The sequence below is a fragment of the Podarcis filfolensis genome (assembly GCF_964270895.1).
Source record: "Podarcis filfolensis genome assembly, chromosome: 3".
Lineage (NCBI taxonomy): Eukaryota > Metazoa > Chordata > Lepidosauria > Squamata > Lacertidae > Podarcis > Podarcis filfolensis.
Genome location: NC_139606.1, coordinates 63,468,797 through 63,482,552, shown reverse-complemented (window position 1 = coordinate 63,482,552; position 13,756 = coordinate 63,468,797). Strand labels below are relative to the sequence as shown.

General features: G+C 42.1%; 1 protein-coding gene across 6 annotated transcripts in view; it reads left to right on the top strand.

The window, feature by feature from the left end:
• HIVEP2 (HIVEP zinc finger 2) overlaps positions 1–13,756 on the top strand; it is a 137,662-nt gene that overhangs the window by 47,932 nt on the left and 75,974 nt on the right. For 3 of the 6 annotated variants that reach the window (XM_083607543.1, XM_083607544.1, XM_083607542.1), the window contains exon 2: positions 6,198–6,411. The exons of 2 other annotated variants lie outside the window; for them this stretch is intronic. The gene's annotated coding sequence lies outside the window, so the exon portion shown is untranslated. Of the gene's footprint in view, positions 1–6,197; positions 6,412–9,120; positions 9,274–13,756 lie in introns of those variants that run through there. One more of the 6 variants, XM_083607546.1, reaches the window with a different exon arrangement.

Below are 13,756 nucleotides of genomic sequence, written 5' to 3'. Positions count from 1 at the left end.
AATATGGAATTTTGGTCATTTTGAAGAACTGAGTACCTTTGGAACTGAAACACCCCCCCCCCATTAATAAGAATTTCTGTATACTGCACTTGTGGTTTCTGTTCAGAATAAACAAATTGACAAATAGTGTGATTTAAAATATTTGTAGTAAAATTAACCGTGTGGCTCCTTCGGCATCTTCCTCCTCACTTCTTTGCTTATAGTGAACATACATCCGATATAAATTGGTTGTGGGGCCTTGTGAGTTGTACATTGTAAAATCAGGTTCAGCATTTCCTTCAGGGGAGCTGGGATTGTAATCTGAGTAGAGCAGGTTTTCTGAACCTGCTCACAGATCCATTTCTCAGGGTTAAATGAAGATGATGAACCAATGAGAATTGCTTTAGAAGGAAAGGGGGGAAAGTAAGAGACACGAGTGGGGGGGAAAGAATGGAAAATAGATTATACATGGCATGTCTACATTAGACTTAAAACTACAGTGGTACCTCGGGTTACATACGCTTCAGGTTACATATGCTTCAGGTTACAGACTCCGCTAAGCCAGAAATAGTACCTCGGGTTAAGAACTTTGCTTCAGGATGAGAACAGAAATCGTGCTCCGGCCGTGTGGTGGCAGCAGGAGGCCCCATTAGCTAAAGTGGTGCTTCAGGTTAAGAACAGTTTCAGGTTAAGAACGGACCTCCGAAATGAATTAAGTACTTAACCCGAGGTACCACTGTAGTTTCCTGGTCATTCCTGTTCCCTGGGTATCTTTGGAGCTATAGATCTGGGTTTGTATGATGGGAAGAAGCTAATGATTTCTAGCAGGTAATTATCAGAACTGCAGCAACCTGCAGCCCACAGAATGCTTGCGGGGCGGGGGCGGGGGGGCGCCACCATGACAGCTAAACATATGTAACTGATGCAAATATGGAGATGACCAGCAATGATAAAATACGAAGAAATGGAGAGAATGCAAAACAAAAGTGGGTTGCTGTTGTAGCATGTGATTTGTTTATTTTTGTTTTAGCTTCCCATCTACCATGAACTTGGAGAAAGCAAGCTGAAAAATGCTGGGGTTGTGGGGGAGAGGTATGTCTGGCTTTAAGCTACAGCAAGACTGAATGAAGGAAAAGGTGAGGGAAAGGAGTTTTGAGTTGAGAAGCAAACAGGATGTAGAAATGCTAATATATCATTTTTAAAGCTGAGCATCGAAGAACGGTGGGGACCCAGAATAAAGGGACATTCAACTGTGGGTTCAAGGTCAGTGAGGTGATGTTAGCAAGGCAGGGCATCTCAAGAGAGCAAGCTAAACGGCTTTGTATTGGGAAATGGGATTAAAGGAGAACACTTAGTATTCTGTGTAGGCTGAGTGGCAGGAGGGAATCCCCATATATTACGTTATCTGATGGCAAATATATTATTTCTTCTATCCCAGGAGGAGAACTGAAATCAAAGCTCCATGTAGATCAGGTGAATTGTAATAGAGTAAAATTATTACATTGGATCAGCTGAGATCAAGCCACCTCAAGCAGGAAAAATCAGTTTTGTGGTTTCAGCTGAGTGTTCAAAATGTATCTATGCATGATTCTTGAGCTTTGTGAAAACACTCTACATGTACCAAATAAATAGCTATATATAATACTCAGATGTAGTGGGTCAGAATGCCTGGGGTTCTGCATTTTGGAATTTTAATGTGTTAGAAGGTTGAATAAATTACACAAGATAGTTTTCAGGAAAAAAAATATGTAGCATATTTTTATGCACTTCTGTTATGGTAATATATTTAGCTGGAATGTGTCTTTCATATGGGCTGTCTTTTTTTCTTAGACTAGGTATAGTTGCCATGTAACTCTCATATAAGAACATAAGAAGAGCCTGCTGGATCAGGCCATGTGCTGTTGCATGTACCAGATACATGATGGGTGACCCCAAAAGGAGCTTTGGGAAGAGGCAGCACAAACAGTAGAGAGGGAAGAATGCTTAATCCCTTCCTCACTTCCTGCTTCTCTTTTTGAAATAGATCCAAACTGCTTTCTCTCCTCTTACAAGGTTCACTATAAGGTTTATCCTCACATTTGGAGCCCCACTGGGGTTGATGGTGAAGGAGTAACTTGGGGAAGGGTTTAGATGAATGGCAGATAAATGTGCCCTCCCTCTTGGTGCGCCTCCATTTTACACCACCCCTTTCCAATTACGTTGAAGCTGTAGGTAATAATACATATGAAAGGAAGGGACCCTGAAACTTCTTTCTATGAAAGTTACACATGCATTTGCATGCTAATACTCAGTTTGGGCCTTGTACTTCTTACGTTTTACCTGGCTGACAGGGTATACCTTGGGGTTGGAAACTAGTAAATATGATGTCCCAATGCACCAGTCTTACGTACCTGTGCCATCCCGCTCCACTGAAGTTGAAAGTAGACTACAGCCATGTGTGGCAGTGCGCTAGCAACCCATGAGAGGAATAGGTGTTTGTTTGTGTGTGTGTCAAAACACCTGGGAGGCCACAATAAAGGATCAGGGGGTTGTGTTTGACTTGGAGGGTGGTGTGATGCTTTCTGTATATATAGTCATAGACTTCCAAGGACAAACAAAGATTTAGCTACCCACTAGACACATCAGGATCTATGAGAACTATTCCTATAATTCAGATCAGATCTTTTTTCTTTTCTTTTTTTACAATGAAGGAAGTATTTTCCACTATTGTTATGGGGCAAGTTGCTGTGTAACGCCTCCCCCCCACCTGCCAAGCCCCCCAACACAGCACATGTTGATTTGTATTACTCACTTACTTCCCTAAGTATCAGCTTTCAAGAGGTTCCTGTAATGTGGCGGTGAAGCCAGTTCTCTGGGCTCTCAAGTGCCTCCTCTTTCGGTTTGTGTCTCTATCATTACGGCAAACTTTTTCCCTTTGGGGCTTAGGGCACCTTGGCTTTTAAAGTGGAAATGTCAAGCACCTTCTGGTACTGGAAACATGAAACGTGTGACTGCCTGCGGAGCAGCAAACGCTAAAGTCTCAACCTGTGGGAGTTGAGAGATGCCTGGCAAGCTTTGCCCTGCCAGCATGAGCCTTTGTAGTGGCTGGAAGGAGATGGGATGGAGTTGCTGCCAGTGCTGCTCTCTGCATATTATTACTTGCCTGCTGATACGCCCACTCCTGGGGCTCGAAGTCCTCAGGCTTCCTGTTGTTGAAAGCTGCCTCCTTGTAAGCAGAGCGCAGAGCAGTTGTGAAACAGTGACATCAAATACGGTCCCGCTCCTCTTCCAAAAATAAATGTCCCCCTCTGGCTTTTCTTACTCTCTGCTCCCTTTGTTCCCTTGGGTGGCATTCTTCAGGAAAGCACGAAATGCTTCCCGCCCCTCGTGCTCCAATGTGGAGTTTACTACTTTTAATTTTAGAATTCTCTGCTTCTTAGGTGGTGGGTCATAGCTCAGTGCAATACATGCGCAGCATGCTGAATGTCCCTGGTTCATTGTCGTCTCCAGGATCTCCAGTAACAGGAATAGGCAAGACCTTTGGAGAGATGGCGCTAGTATGAATAGATGGCCCTAGGATAAACAGAACAAGGGCCAGCTCCTTATAGATCCCAAAGAGGACTGGATCGTGATCTGCAAGCTGGGGGCTTTTCATGGCACTGTAGAAAACTCAGATATTTCCCCAGGGGCAGAACCTCCTATAACTTATTCAGGGCCTTGGTGGCCAGAGCTCGCAGCCTCACAGAAGCCCCAAAGGTTACAAAATAAGGTGAGGGCTGTTTAGTCAGTTAGCTAGCTACTGTGGCTTCAAGCCTGTGCAGCCTGTGCAGCCTAGATAAGGCTTCAGCTGGCTCTTGCTCCCAGCAGAGACAACGTTGCTTGTTAATTGCCATAGCAGGACCCCTTGGTGCTGTCCAAGGTCTTGTATACTCTCTGCCAAAACTTGAGTACAAAATGGCTTCAAGTCCTATTCCATCACAGTCAATGTTAGAGACTGAGGATGGCACCGAGAGAGAGAGAGAGAGAGAGAGAGAGAGAGAGAGAGAGAGCGCGAGAGAGAGCGCACTTTGTATCCCTTCCTTTGTGGACATGTTGTGCCCATCATTTCTCAAGGAAGCAAGTTAGTCTTCTAATATAGCTTTTATTTCTACCAGTTTTTCCTCTATCTGGGAGTGGCATGTCTTTGGAACTCTGGAACTCAAAAGGATTAGCTTTTCTGTTTCTGAGGAAGAGTGGACAAGCAGAATTGACCAATGTTGATGCTTAATAAATATTTAGGTGCTTCTGCATCTCTCTTCTCTGGCTTATGGCATGCCAGATTCAGTTTCTCTGTAGGGGTGCTATTTCAGAATTAAGTGAAAATGGGAGGTTCAAAGTTCAGCTCAGTCTAAGAGCTAGCTTTCAAGGTTGAACACTGAGAACTCAGTCACTCTGTACAACGTAGCTGTTATTATTTTCTACCCTTTTTAAAAAAAACCCCACATAGGAATTGAATTTAGGCTTGGGCGACTAATCAGTCAAATTGTTTTCATAGTTATATTAATGAAAGGGAAACCAATGACATGATAGAGAAAATGAACTTGGGCTTGACTGTGGGGTCCTAGTAATGTTTTTCCATTCCTGCAGTTGGGGCTAGTCTCTTTCTAGGTGCAAAACTCTTAATTCAGGTGAAGGTATTGGAAGGGCAAGAGAGATGCAGGGCTGCCTTGGCATATGACAGCTGGGCAAGAAAGGAGCCAGGGCACAGGGAACTGTGAAAAGCTCATTGGGGGTTTCCTTGAGAGAAGGTTCCTAGCTTTATTTTAGGAGCATGGTGAGCTCTATGAAGGGTCCCAGACAGGGTGACTTTTGCAGCCCCAAAATACTATGCCTTCTTAGATGCCACCAGTATGACAGTGCTTTGGACATAGCGTCCATTTCCACTTTTATCTCTTTTGCAGTCTGAAGCATTGCTATACTCTTCAAAACTGCTGTTTTGTTCCTATGTAGAATTATGCAGATTTATGTGACAAAGTCGCTAAGATTGCTTTAGGCAGGTGACAGGCATGCTTCAAACTATTCTGTAGGAGCAACCGTAGGTATGCAGCAACCCCACCATTCGAGTGATGGTTGAACTGAACTTGACTGGCAGATGACTGAGGTAGCTGCTGATGTCATGCCTATGCTGGTTGAGCTATGGCTTTCCCTGGGCATAGGGAATCCCCTGCCAGCTGGCTCAGCCAATTTTGACTCTGTTTTGTGCTTGATAACCTGGTGAATATAAAGGAAAACAATTCCATTGAGTTACGGAATTTCCTTCCTGAGCGGGGCTTCTATTTTACAAAAGAGAACAAATTAGTAATTCTCAATGGGAATCGCAACCCAACTATATCCTGCTCAGACTATTCTGCTGCGGTTGTGTCCAATTTTCAGGCAGATGAGAGAAAAGGTTGGCAAAAACTGCTGCTGCTGCTGCTGCCTCTAGTTACTTTCTACATTAGGAATCTTGGCTCGAAAATGCAGAAGAGGCTAATAGCAGAGATTGGAGCTAGGTGACCCAGGGCTGTTGTTGCGTTGGCAGAGTGCATTGCAAGTTGTGGTGGCTTTCCCCACCACTGTCTGTTGGGTAGCAGGATTTCTATCTAGGGAAGCTTGACAAAAAATGGTATAAAAAAATGGTATAAAAAAAAAGATTACAAAAAATGTAATCTTGCCGAAGAGCAGATTACAGCATGGATCATCTTCCTTCCATGGTCTTTAGGCATCAAGTTCAATCCTGTTTTTGGTCAGCTGGGAATTTTCCAACCTTGGACATCCTTGCTTGTATGATACAAGTTACATAAGAGACTGGGGGGCGGGGGAGTTAGAATAGGAAAAATATAAAGCTGTAGAAAAAGATAACCAAATCTAAATGTTATGGATTATTTCATTAAAAATATATATTTCAGAACTGAATATTATTCTCCTTTAAAGACATCTGATTAGAGTTCATTAGCTCCTCTCATGTATTTCAAGATCCTCATAGGTGGGAGGAGGAAAATGTTCAATCTCCTTGCTGGTGAGAGATTTTTTTGTGATAATGTTGTAGGGTTGACTTCACTCTGTTGAAAGAACACATAAAGCTTCCCAGTTTCTTGATGACGCATTGTGTACGTTTTGAACCCCTCTAATATTTTTATGTTAAACTTTGTTTTGGTGGGCCTCCCCCCTGCCCTGCCCTTCTCTAAAATTTGGTTGTTTTTATCTCCCATGTTCTGTAGGAAATGAATTGCTGCTTTCTTGGATGCTGGTGACAATTACAGGGGGCAATAGAGGCGAGATGCTGATAGGAGACTGGAGGAGAGACTAAGCATCAGACTTCTCCCGGGAACTTGCTTGGGATAAATCAGCTAGAAGCCACCAATGAATATTTCTAAAGAGGGCTGTTAAACTAGGGCAAGGAGAACTGCCGGCGTTTACACACAGGAGAGAAACGTGAGTGCTTAGCGAAATCTCGGTGCTAAAAATAATTTGCACTTTTATTTATAACAATGTTATCATCATCGAGGAAAGTTAGGCGGAATAGTGCATGGCAGGGCAAAAAAGATTCTCCCCACTGCTTATTGCAGTGCAGGGATAAAGACACACATCTTTTCACTGTTCTAAATAACAGTGACTTCCATTCTGCTATAAGTGAGGGTCAGTAGTTACTGTTGGCTGCTTCATAAAGCCAAATAATTTTCGTTACACAGAAGAATTCAAATAAGGCTACTGTGAATAAGAATCGACTATATGACTTTATTCCTATGGAATTTGGTGCCAAGTACACTCCAAAATTATTTTAAGCCTTGCACTTTTTTAAAGAAGCATGGCTTCGTATTGAATATGGCTTCATATTGAGAAGCAGAACATGAATGATTGTAGCCATCTTTAAACAATAGAATGATATAATTGTTGACTTGGGACCCTGAGGATCATCTAGTCCAACCCCCTGAAATGGAGGAATATGCAGCTGTGCCATATGGGGTTCAAATGCCTTGGCACTATCAGCTCCATTCTCTAACAAAAAACATGGGTTTGTGGGTATAATGTTCCAGCTGCTGTAACTCACATTTTGAAACACTTTTTAGTTTATAATTTTTGTTGGTTTACCATATACAAAAAAAGTATGTTTAAATGTATGGCAACACTAGTTATCTCCATAACTTTCAGTCAAGAGTTTGATATTCCCTACTTAATTTTCTATGGCTACAATATTGTAACACTTACCTGGGGGTAGAGTCCACTGAACTAAAACGAGTTTACTTCTTCATAGGTTTGCATTATTAATGACACAATATAGGAATACAGTATTTTACCACACAATTCTCTACATGTCTACTCAGAAATAGGTTCTGTTTGAGTTCATTGAGACTTAGTCCCAGGTAAGTGGGTATATGATTACAGCCTTGCTGGCCTTTTGGATAAAGTTCCATCAACTTTGCGCATGTAAAAAAGAAAACATTTTCCTATAAAATTATCAGGGTGCCTAGGAATTAATGTATTTTTAGTTGAAGGAAAATCTTGTCCATTATTGGGATGTACCCCTGTTTAAACATACTATCCTTGAAGTGAAAAATGTTGCTCATTTTTCCACTATTGAGAAATCCGAAGTTCCGTTAGGGTGACTAATAATTTCATACCATCTGATATGATTTACAGAATTTCTTCTACTTTATTAAGGCCATTTATAAAACTGTTAAGCTGGTTTTCAAGGGAGAGAACAGCCTGTAATTTTTCTAATAGGATCCAGTATCCGAGCCCATTCCTTTTAACATGCCACTTTTGGGCAACATGTTCATTGCTCCCATGGGTCTTATCCTATGACAAAGTTCAGGGCACAGTCCAATGTTCTGCTTGTTTATAATAATTGAATCAGGAATGGATCCTGCCTCCCATTGTCCTATGAGCCCTATTTGAAAGAAATGTCATTTTCCTTTTAAGGTGGTTTTTTGTATCATAAGATTCAGTGCCACTGAAAAGCTATCATTGGGTGAACTCCAACAAAGCTTGAGCAGGTCTCTGCTGCTGTAAAAGGCCTTCTCCTTCATTTCCTCTCCCTGCAGGCTCCCTCACCCTTAAAATCTGCTCCAGATGACTGGGGACCCTCTGGAACAAATTTTGAATGCATGCCGGGGGGCGGGGGGGGGAAGGAAAAATCCATGTGTAAGTGGATTTCTGTTGTGCAAGCCACCATTGGATCTCACCCGCTACATCAGAAAGCCAGTCCCCAGTGTTCTAGTCTACAGTCGAGTGCAACTAAGAGTCGTAAGCCAAGGTGGAGTTAGGCAGATGACAGAGCAAGCTGGGTTCTTCATGACTAGGGTCACCAGTGTCAGGGAATAGGTTTAGCTCCAAACCCTAGTAGCAACCCTAAATTGTTTCCTTTACTTTCTCTTGTATAAATGTGGGACTGGTTAAGTTTAGTCCTATGGGGGAAGTACAGCACTGCAGCGGGGTTGGAGGACTGGCATGTTATATGTTTGTGCACAAAACACGCAGAGCTGCAATTCATCCCCAAGAGTCTCTGGGAAGACTTGTGATTCAGAACCTTCATTTCACCCAACGCCGTTGCAGATCCTTCAATCTGGGACTATGTTTTTGCTGTCAAATTTCTTTAAAGGAAGCTACTTTTGTTGTAAAGTGATTTAGGGAACCAAAACCCGTTTTTGGTGATGTTGCTTTTATACAAGTGTTAAGCCAGGCTGCTCTGCAGGGGCCAAGGGGAGGAGGCTAGAAAGCATGTTTAGAAATGTATAGACAAATGTTAAGCTGTGCACGGCATAATGTGTTTGTTGTTTTTAGTAAACGAAAACCAGCATTGTAAAGATACATCTTATAGGTAGAATTTTGTAGTCTGCATCTCTCCCTTTATACTTTGTCTTTATACTGCAGTGTCAAAAAAATGCAGAAACAGCTTGTAATTGCAGTTGTTTATTTAAACCAGCCACTTGTGGTTCTGTCCACTGAAGATGCTTAAACTCCAGCCTTTCACAGCCACCTAAGAGCAGCAAATTGACTTTGGGTCTCTTGTAAGAATATCTAAATGTAGGCTGTTGAATAATCCCTTTGGGGGCCCTGTAACTATTTTTATGCCTGGATATGCGTCATCAGTGGGTATTTTCTCTGGTGACTAGCTTACATCAGTAGGTCTCCTACCATACATTCTATAACTGAGTGACTTATGATTGATGGGAGTCACTGCTGCTGTTTAGCTTTTATCTGTGACCTCGAATAATGGACAACCGGAATTTCCAGGCTGTTCGGTTCTTTGGAGTGACTGGAGAGATGAGGCGATTGCATTGCTGATAAATGCAGGTAGTACCGGGGATGGCATTCACTGGGAAATCGGGAAGGGGGAGAAAGGGAGGTGTTCCTTGTCTGAACAGCAGTAAATCCTATCTCTGTTGTTCAGTTTTCACCGGGAAAGGTATGTTTCCCAAAGCTACGGAAAAAACTGCAGTTGGATTTCAGGACGTGATGTGTTGGCTGCATTGTTTCCTAGTGATCTATGTACTGGAGTGTAGCAGGAGCAATGTGTATGGTTCAGTTAGCTGATCTTTTATCCAAGGAATGCTTGCTTTTTCCCTGCAGCTCTGCTGAGAGTGATGCTGTGGAATGTAAAGCAGCAGAGGAGGGAAGTGTTTGTCTGCTCTTTCAGCTTGTTGTTGTGTTTCTGCGTCTGCTTTAAAAAAAAATATATAGGAATACGGAATGGTGAGCATTTGATGCAGGGTGTGCAGTCCAGATGTTCTCCAGGTGAAATCATAACATGCAGCAAGCAAGGCTGTTCTTAAATTGATAGGTTACACCTGCCTCCGTGACCTGCTGAGCTTTTGGTAGCAATTAATTTCCTGCTCTCTTTTAAGTTATTTCTGGTAGGGAAATGAATAGCGATTATAAAAGGCATATTAGTAAATGACCCCTTCTGTTCCTTTTCCTCCCCCCTTGCCACCTCCCCTCCTTCCCTCTATGACATGTGTAAATGAGACTGCGGTAGGCTTGTGAAATTTTTTTCTTCTTCTCCATCTCTGTTGAAGCACACTCTGTGAGGACAGCTGAGTGCTGGAGCCAGCTTGAGGCACTTTCGCCTTCCTTTCTCCCTCATGTTTACTCCGTTTGACACAAACGTGATGGCAGCGGATGCCACGTTCAACTCTCGGTGACCTCTGACCTCAGGACTGTCAAGCTCTTTCGCTGGCATTCAGGCTGTCAAGAAAATGACAATAAGGTGCACGAAATACCGAGTGGGTGAGGTGATCTGTGTGGATCTGAAAACAATTAAGCAGCTAACTCTGCCTCTGCATGGAGGAGAATATTATTCATTTGTTTGTGAAGCTGTATAGTTGGAGGGTCACAGTAATGGGCTTTTCCTTGTTCCTTGATGCCTCTCTCATTAAGAGCGGGATTCCTCATAGCCCTGCATTGTATCTTGCAGGGATCGTTGCAAAACAGGCAACAACAACAAACCAGTCTTATACTTCTTTTCTTTTTATTATTTCTGTGATATTAAGGATGCAACCCTTCCATCTATTATACCTGCAATAAGATCAGAGGTGCTAGAGGTTCTTTAATCATACGAAGAAATTCCTTCTCAAGCCCATAGATCTATATCCGTAAATGTTATTTTACCCTGTAGCTATTATAACAACAACTCCCTTCTTGTCATCCATTCATATACAGTATCTGCTATTCGACAGGGACAGAATACAGATACAATGTTGACACTTTGATAGCTTCGCTCTGAGACTAGAAGGCAAAGCTCATGCTGGATTTAAGTATCCCAAGTTATATCCGAAGTATAAGGCTGTAATTTATAACGCTTGGTTTTGAGTAACCCAAATAACACCCCAAGTATAATTCTGAAATGGTACAACTCCAGATTCACTTTTCCCATTCATTTATCATTAGCAAACTTTTGACTTTCTGAGCTTAAGTTAAAACTGTTTGATAATGCAGTCCTATAACATGTCTACTCAGGAGTAGTGACCCCAGGTAAGTGCAAACAAGCTGAAGCCTTAGAAAATGCAAATAAGTACCAAGGTTTGACTGTGCCAGGTATATATTTATGTATTGCTTTTTTATTTCAAGAATCTTTGATGACTAATGCCAAGCTGGTTATATAATTCACAGTAAAAGGTTAAATTCAAAATCTTGATGGGACTGTGAGTCATTTGCTGGGAAAACCAATCACTGAACTCTTCTGGGATTCTGTGTTTAGGAAATGTAATGTTTATGTGTGTGCTTCTGTGTATTATGGGTCCCTTAGCAGGTGGTGTCAAAGGCTCATCTAGAAATAGGATGTGGGTATTACTGTTGATTTTCTATCAAAGTTTATGTGGAGAATTCAGTGGACAGGCTTGTTCATAGTCAGCTGCATTTAGGATTTAACTGAATTGTCCTGGGACCGGATTGATTAGTGTTCCTGGTCTGTGTTCGCCTTTTCCTGCTATATGTGTTGCTTTGACCTGAAAACCAAATGCAAAACAGTCAATAATTACCTTGTTTTGGGAGACCCAGGTAAGCAAAGGTGTGTGTGTGTGTGTGTGTGTGTGTGTGTGTGTGTGTGAAGCCCACGATGGGCTGCCTCAAGTGACTTGTGGGCTGAATTTGGCTAGGTGGGGCACATGTTGTGCAGACCTCTTATATTGTAGATCGATTTGAGAGCAGCACTAAGTGGGTGAGTGGAATGAGTTTGCAAGGAGATGATTTGGTAAGGAAAGCATTGCTAGTGGGTGGACAGAACTGGTTCCTTCCCCTATACTGGCTGCAGCATTCCAAGAATCCCTGGACCTGTTTCATAATTAATATCTGGTAAAAATCAGACAATAGGAGTTGCTGTGGGGCTTAATTCCATTCCTGGCTGCTGTACTTCAAAGGTAAATGTCTTCAGAACCTTTTCAGACCCCCTTGGCTGTGAGTCCTGGAAGACATGCTCCCTGCCTTGCTTGCCTTTTCCACCTGGCCTGGGAGGGCAGGGCCTTGACTGACTGCAGCTACAACAGCCGAGGCTGCTGTACAAACTATTGGGCTGGGGTATTGTTTAGGGTGTTTTTTGTTTTTGTTTTTTGTTGATATCAATCTTTTGTATCTTTATTTTCGTTCTTATCATTTAGATGGACATTTTAAAATTTGGTTGTGTACCTTTTGATGTTTTATTTATTGCTTATGACTACTTTGGGTTATGTTTGTAATTGTGTCTTTTTTTCGTCTTGTAAGCTGCTTTGAGCATGGTTTGAACTATGAAAAGTCAGCATACAAATAAAGTGATATATCATGTTTGTATGTCCCATCAGTAGCCTGATGCAAAAGAGAACTGGGCTTCTGCCCCTTTCATAAATATGTACATTTATTTATTTTAAACTATATATTACACCTGTTTGTCAGAAGAAATTCAAGGCAGCTAACTGTCCAAAACAGAAGTTATAAAATCTAAAGCAATCCACAATTCAACCAAGTCCTAAATCAAAGTATCAGTATAACCCTTTTGTGACAATAACCCTTCTGTAAATAACGATCAAAGGTGCAGGACCCTGCCCTCTTTTCCACTTTAGCCACCCTTTCAGTTTCTAAATATCAGTTCTGAGCTTGGATTAACACAAATCCTATGTTGTATGGTATCATGCTGTCCACTCTTCCACGCTCGGTAAACTCTTGATGAGGCATCGTCATGAATCATGCCGGAAGTGAACAGTTAATGCCACCTATGCTGTCATACATGGTACCCAAATGGAACTGCTTCTTCACTTTGGATGTGAATTCTTAGCTTGCCAAATATGTATGAAATGTATGTACATGGTTGGAGAAAACTGAGAAAGTGAGTACTGTTCCCTTCCACATTGGCAAATGATGCAATTAATTATGAAGTCCAGTCTGTACTGAGCAGATTCTTCCACACTCCAAATGTTTCTTTTCTCAACTAGTCAGCAGGCTGTCCAGTTAAGGGGACCCATTTTCCAGAATGAGAGTGAGCTGCCTTTTATTTTACCATTATATCTCTTAATTCCCCCATAACACGTGCTGTTTATGCAGTGTTTCAAGTAACTATGCCCAATAATTACAAAAATGGTCAGGGTTCAGCAGACAGATTAGATAGATAGATAGATAGATAGATAGATAGATAGATAGATGATAGATAGATAGATGATAGATATAAACAATGCAATGTCAGATGGTTGTTCTGTGTCCCTTTTTTGTTCTCTGAGCTTTCGTTTAGGCTGTCCGCAGTACCAGCTGCATTGGCAGCATCCATCAGAACGGCACTGGGAGTGACAAGATAATTTGAAGTCAGAGCTATCCTGGAAGCAAATGAATCAGTAAACAAGTTAGAATGATTCTTTGGGTTAGGCTCATGCTTTTAAAAAAAGAAGACTTAAAGGTTTTTTTTTTTTTTTTGCTATTTCCATTTCTGGCACATTTTCTTCATCGCTAGTGGCAGCTCCACTGCAGCTGATTAGGCTTAGGATACCCAGTGTCTTGGGGGTAGAACACTTTTCTGGCTGCCTGCTTGGCCCCTCCCTGGGACCCGAACCTTCACCTCCCAGCTCACTGGGCCCCTCCTCTGGTTCAGACCTCTCTTGAGGTCCTGATCTCTCCTCCCCCATCTCACCAGGATCTACCTTGGAGCCATTCAGCTCCAGTTCCCCGATCTCCCTTTCCTTCGACATGTGCATGATTGGTCTTTGCCTCGCCTAATAAGGGTAGCTATGCTGGGACTAGACAACAGAAGTAATGAAGGCTTGTTCCATTTCTGCATTAAAAGAGATGGTGTTATGTTCCTTATTGAAGAATCCATCATTTG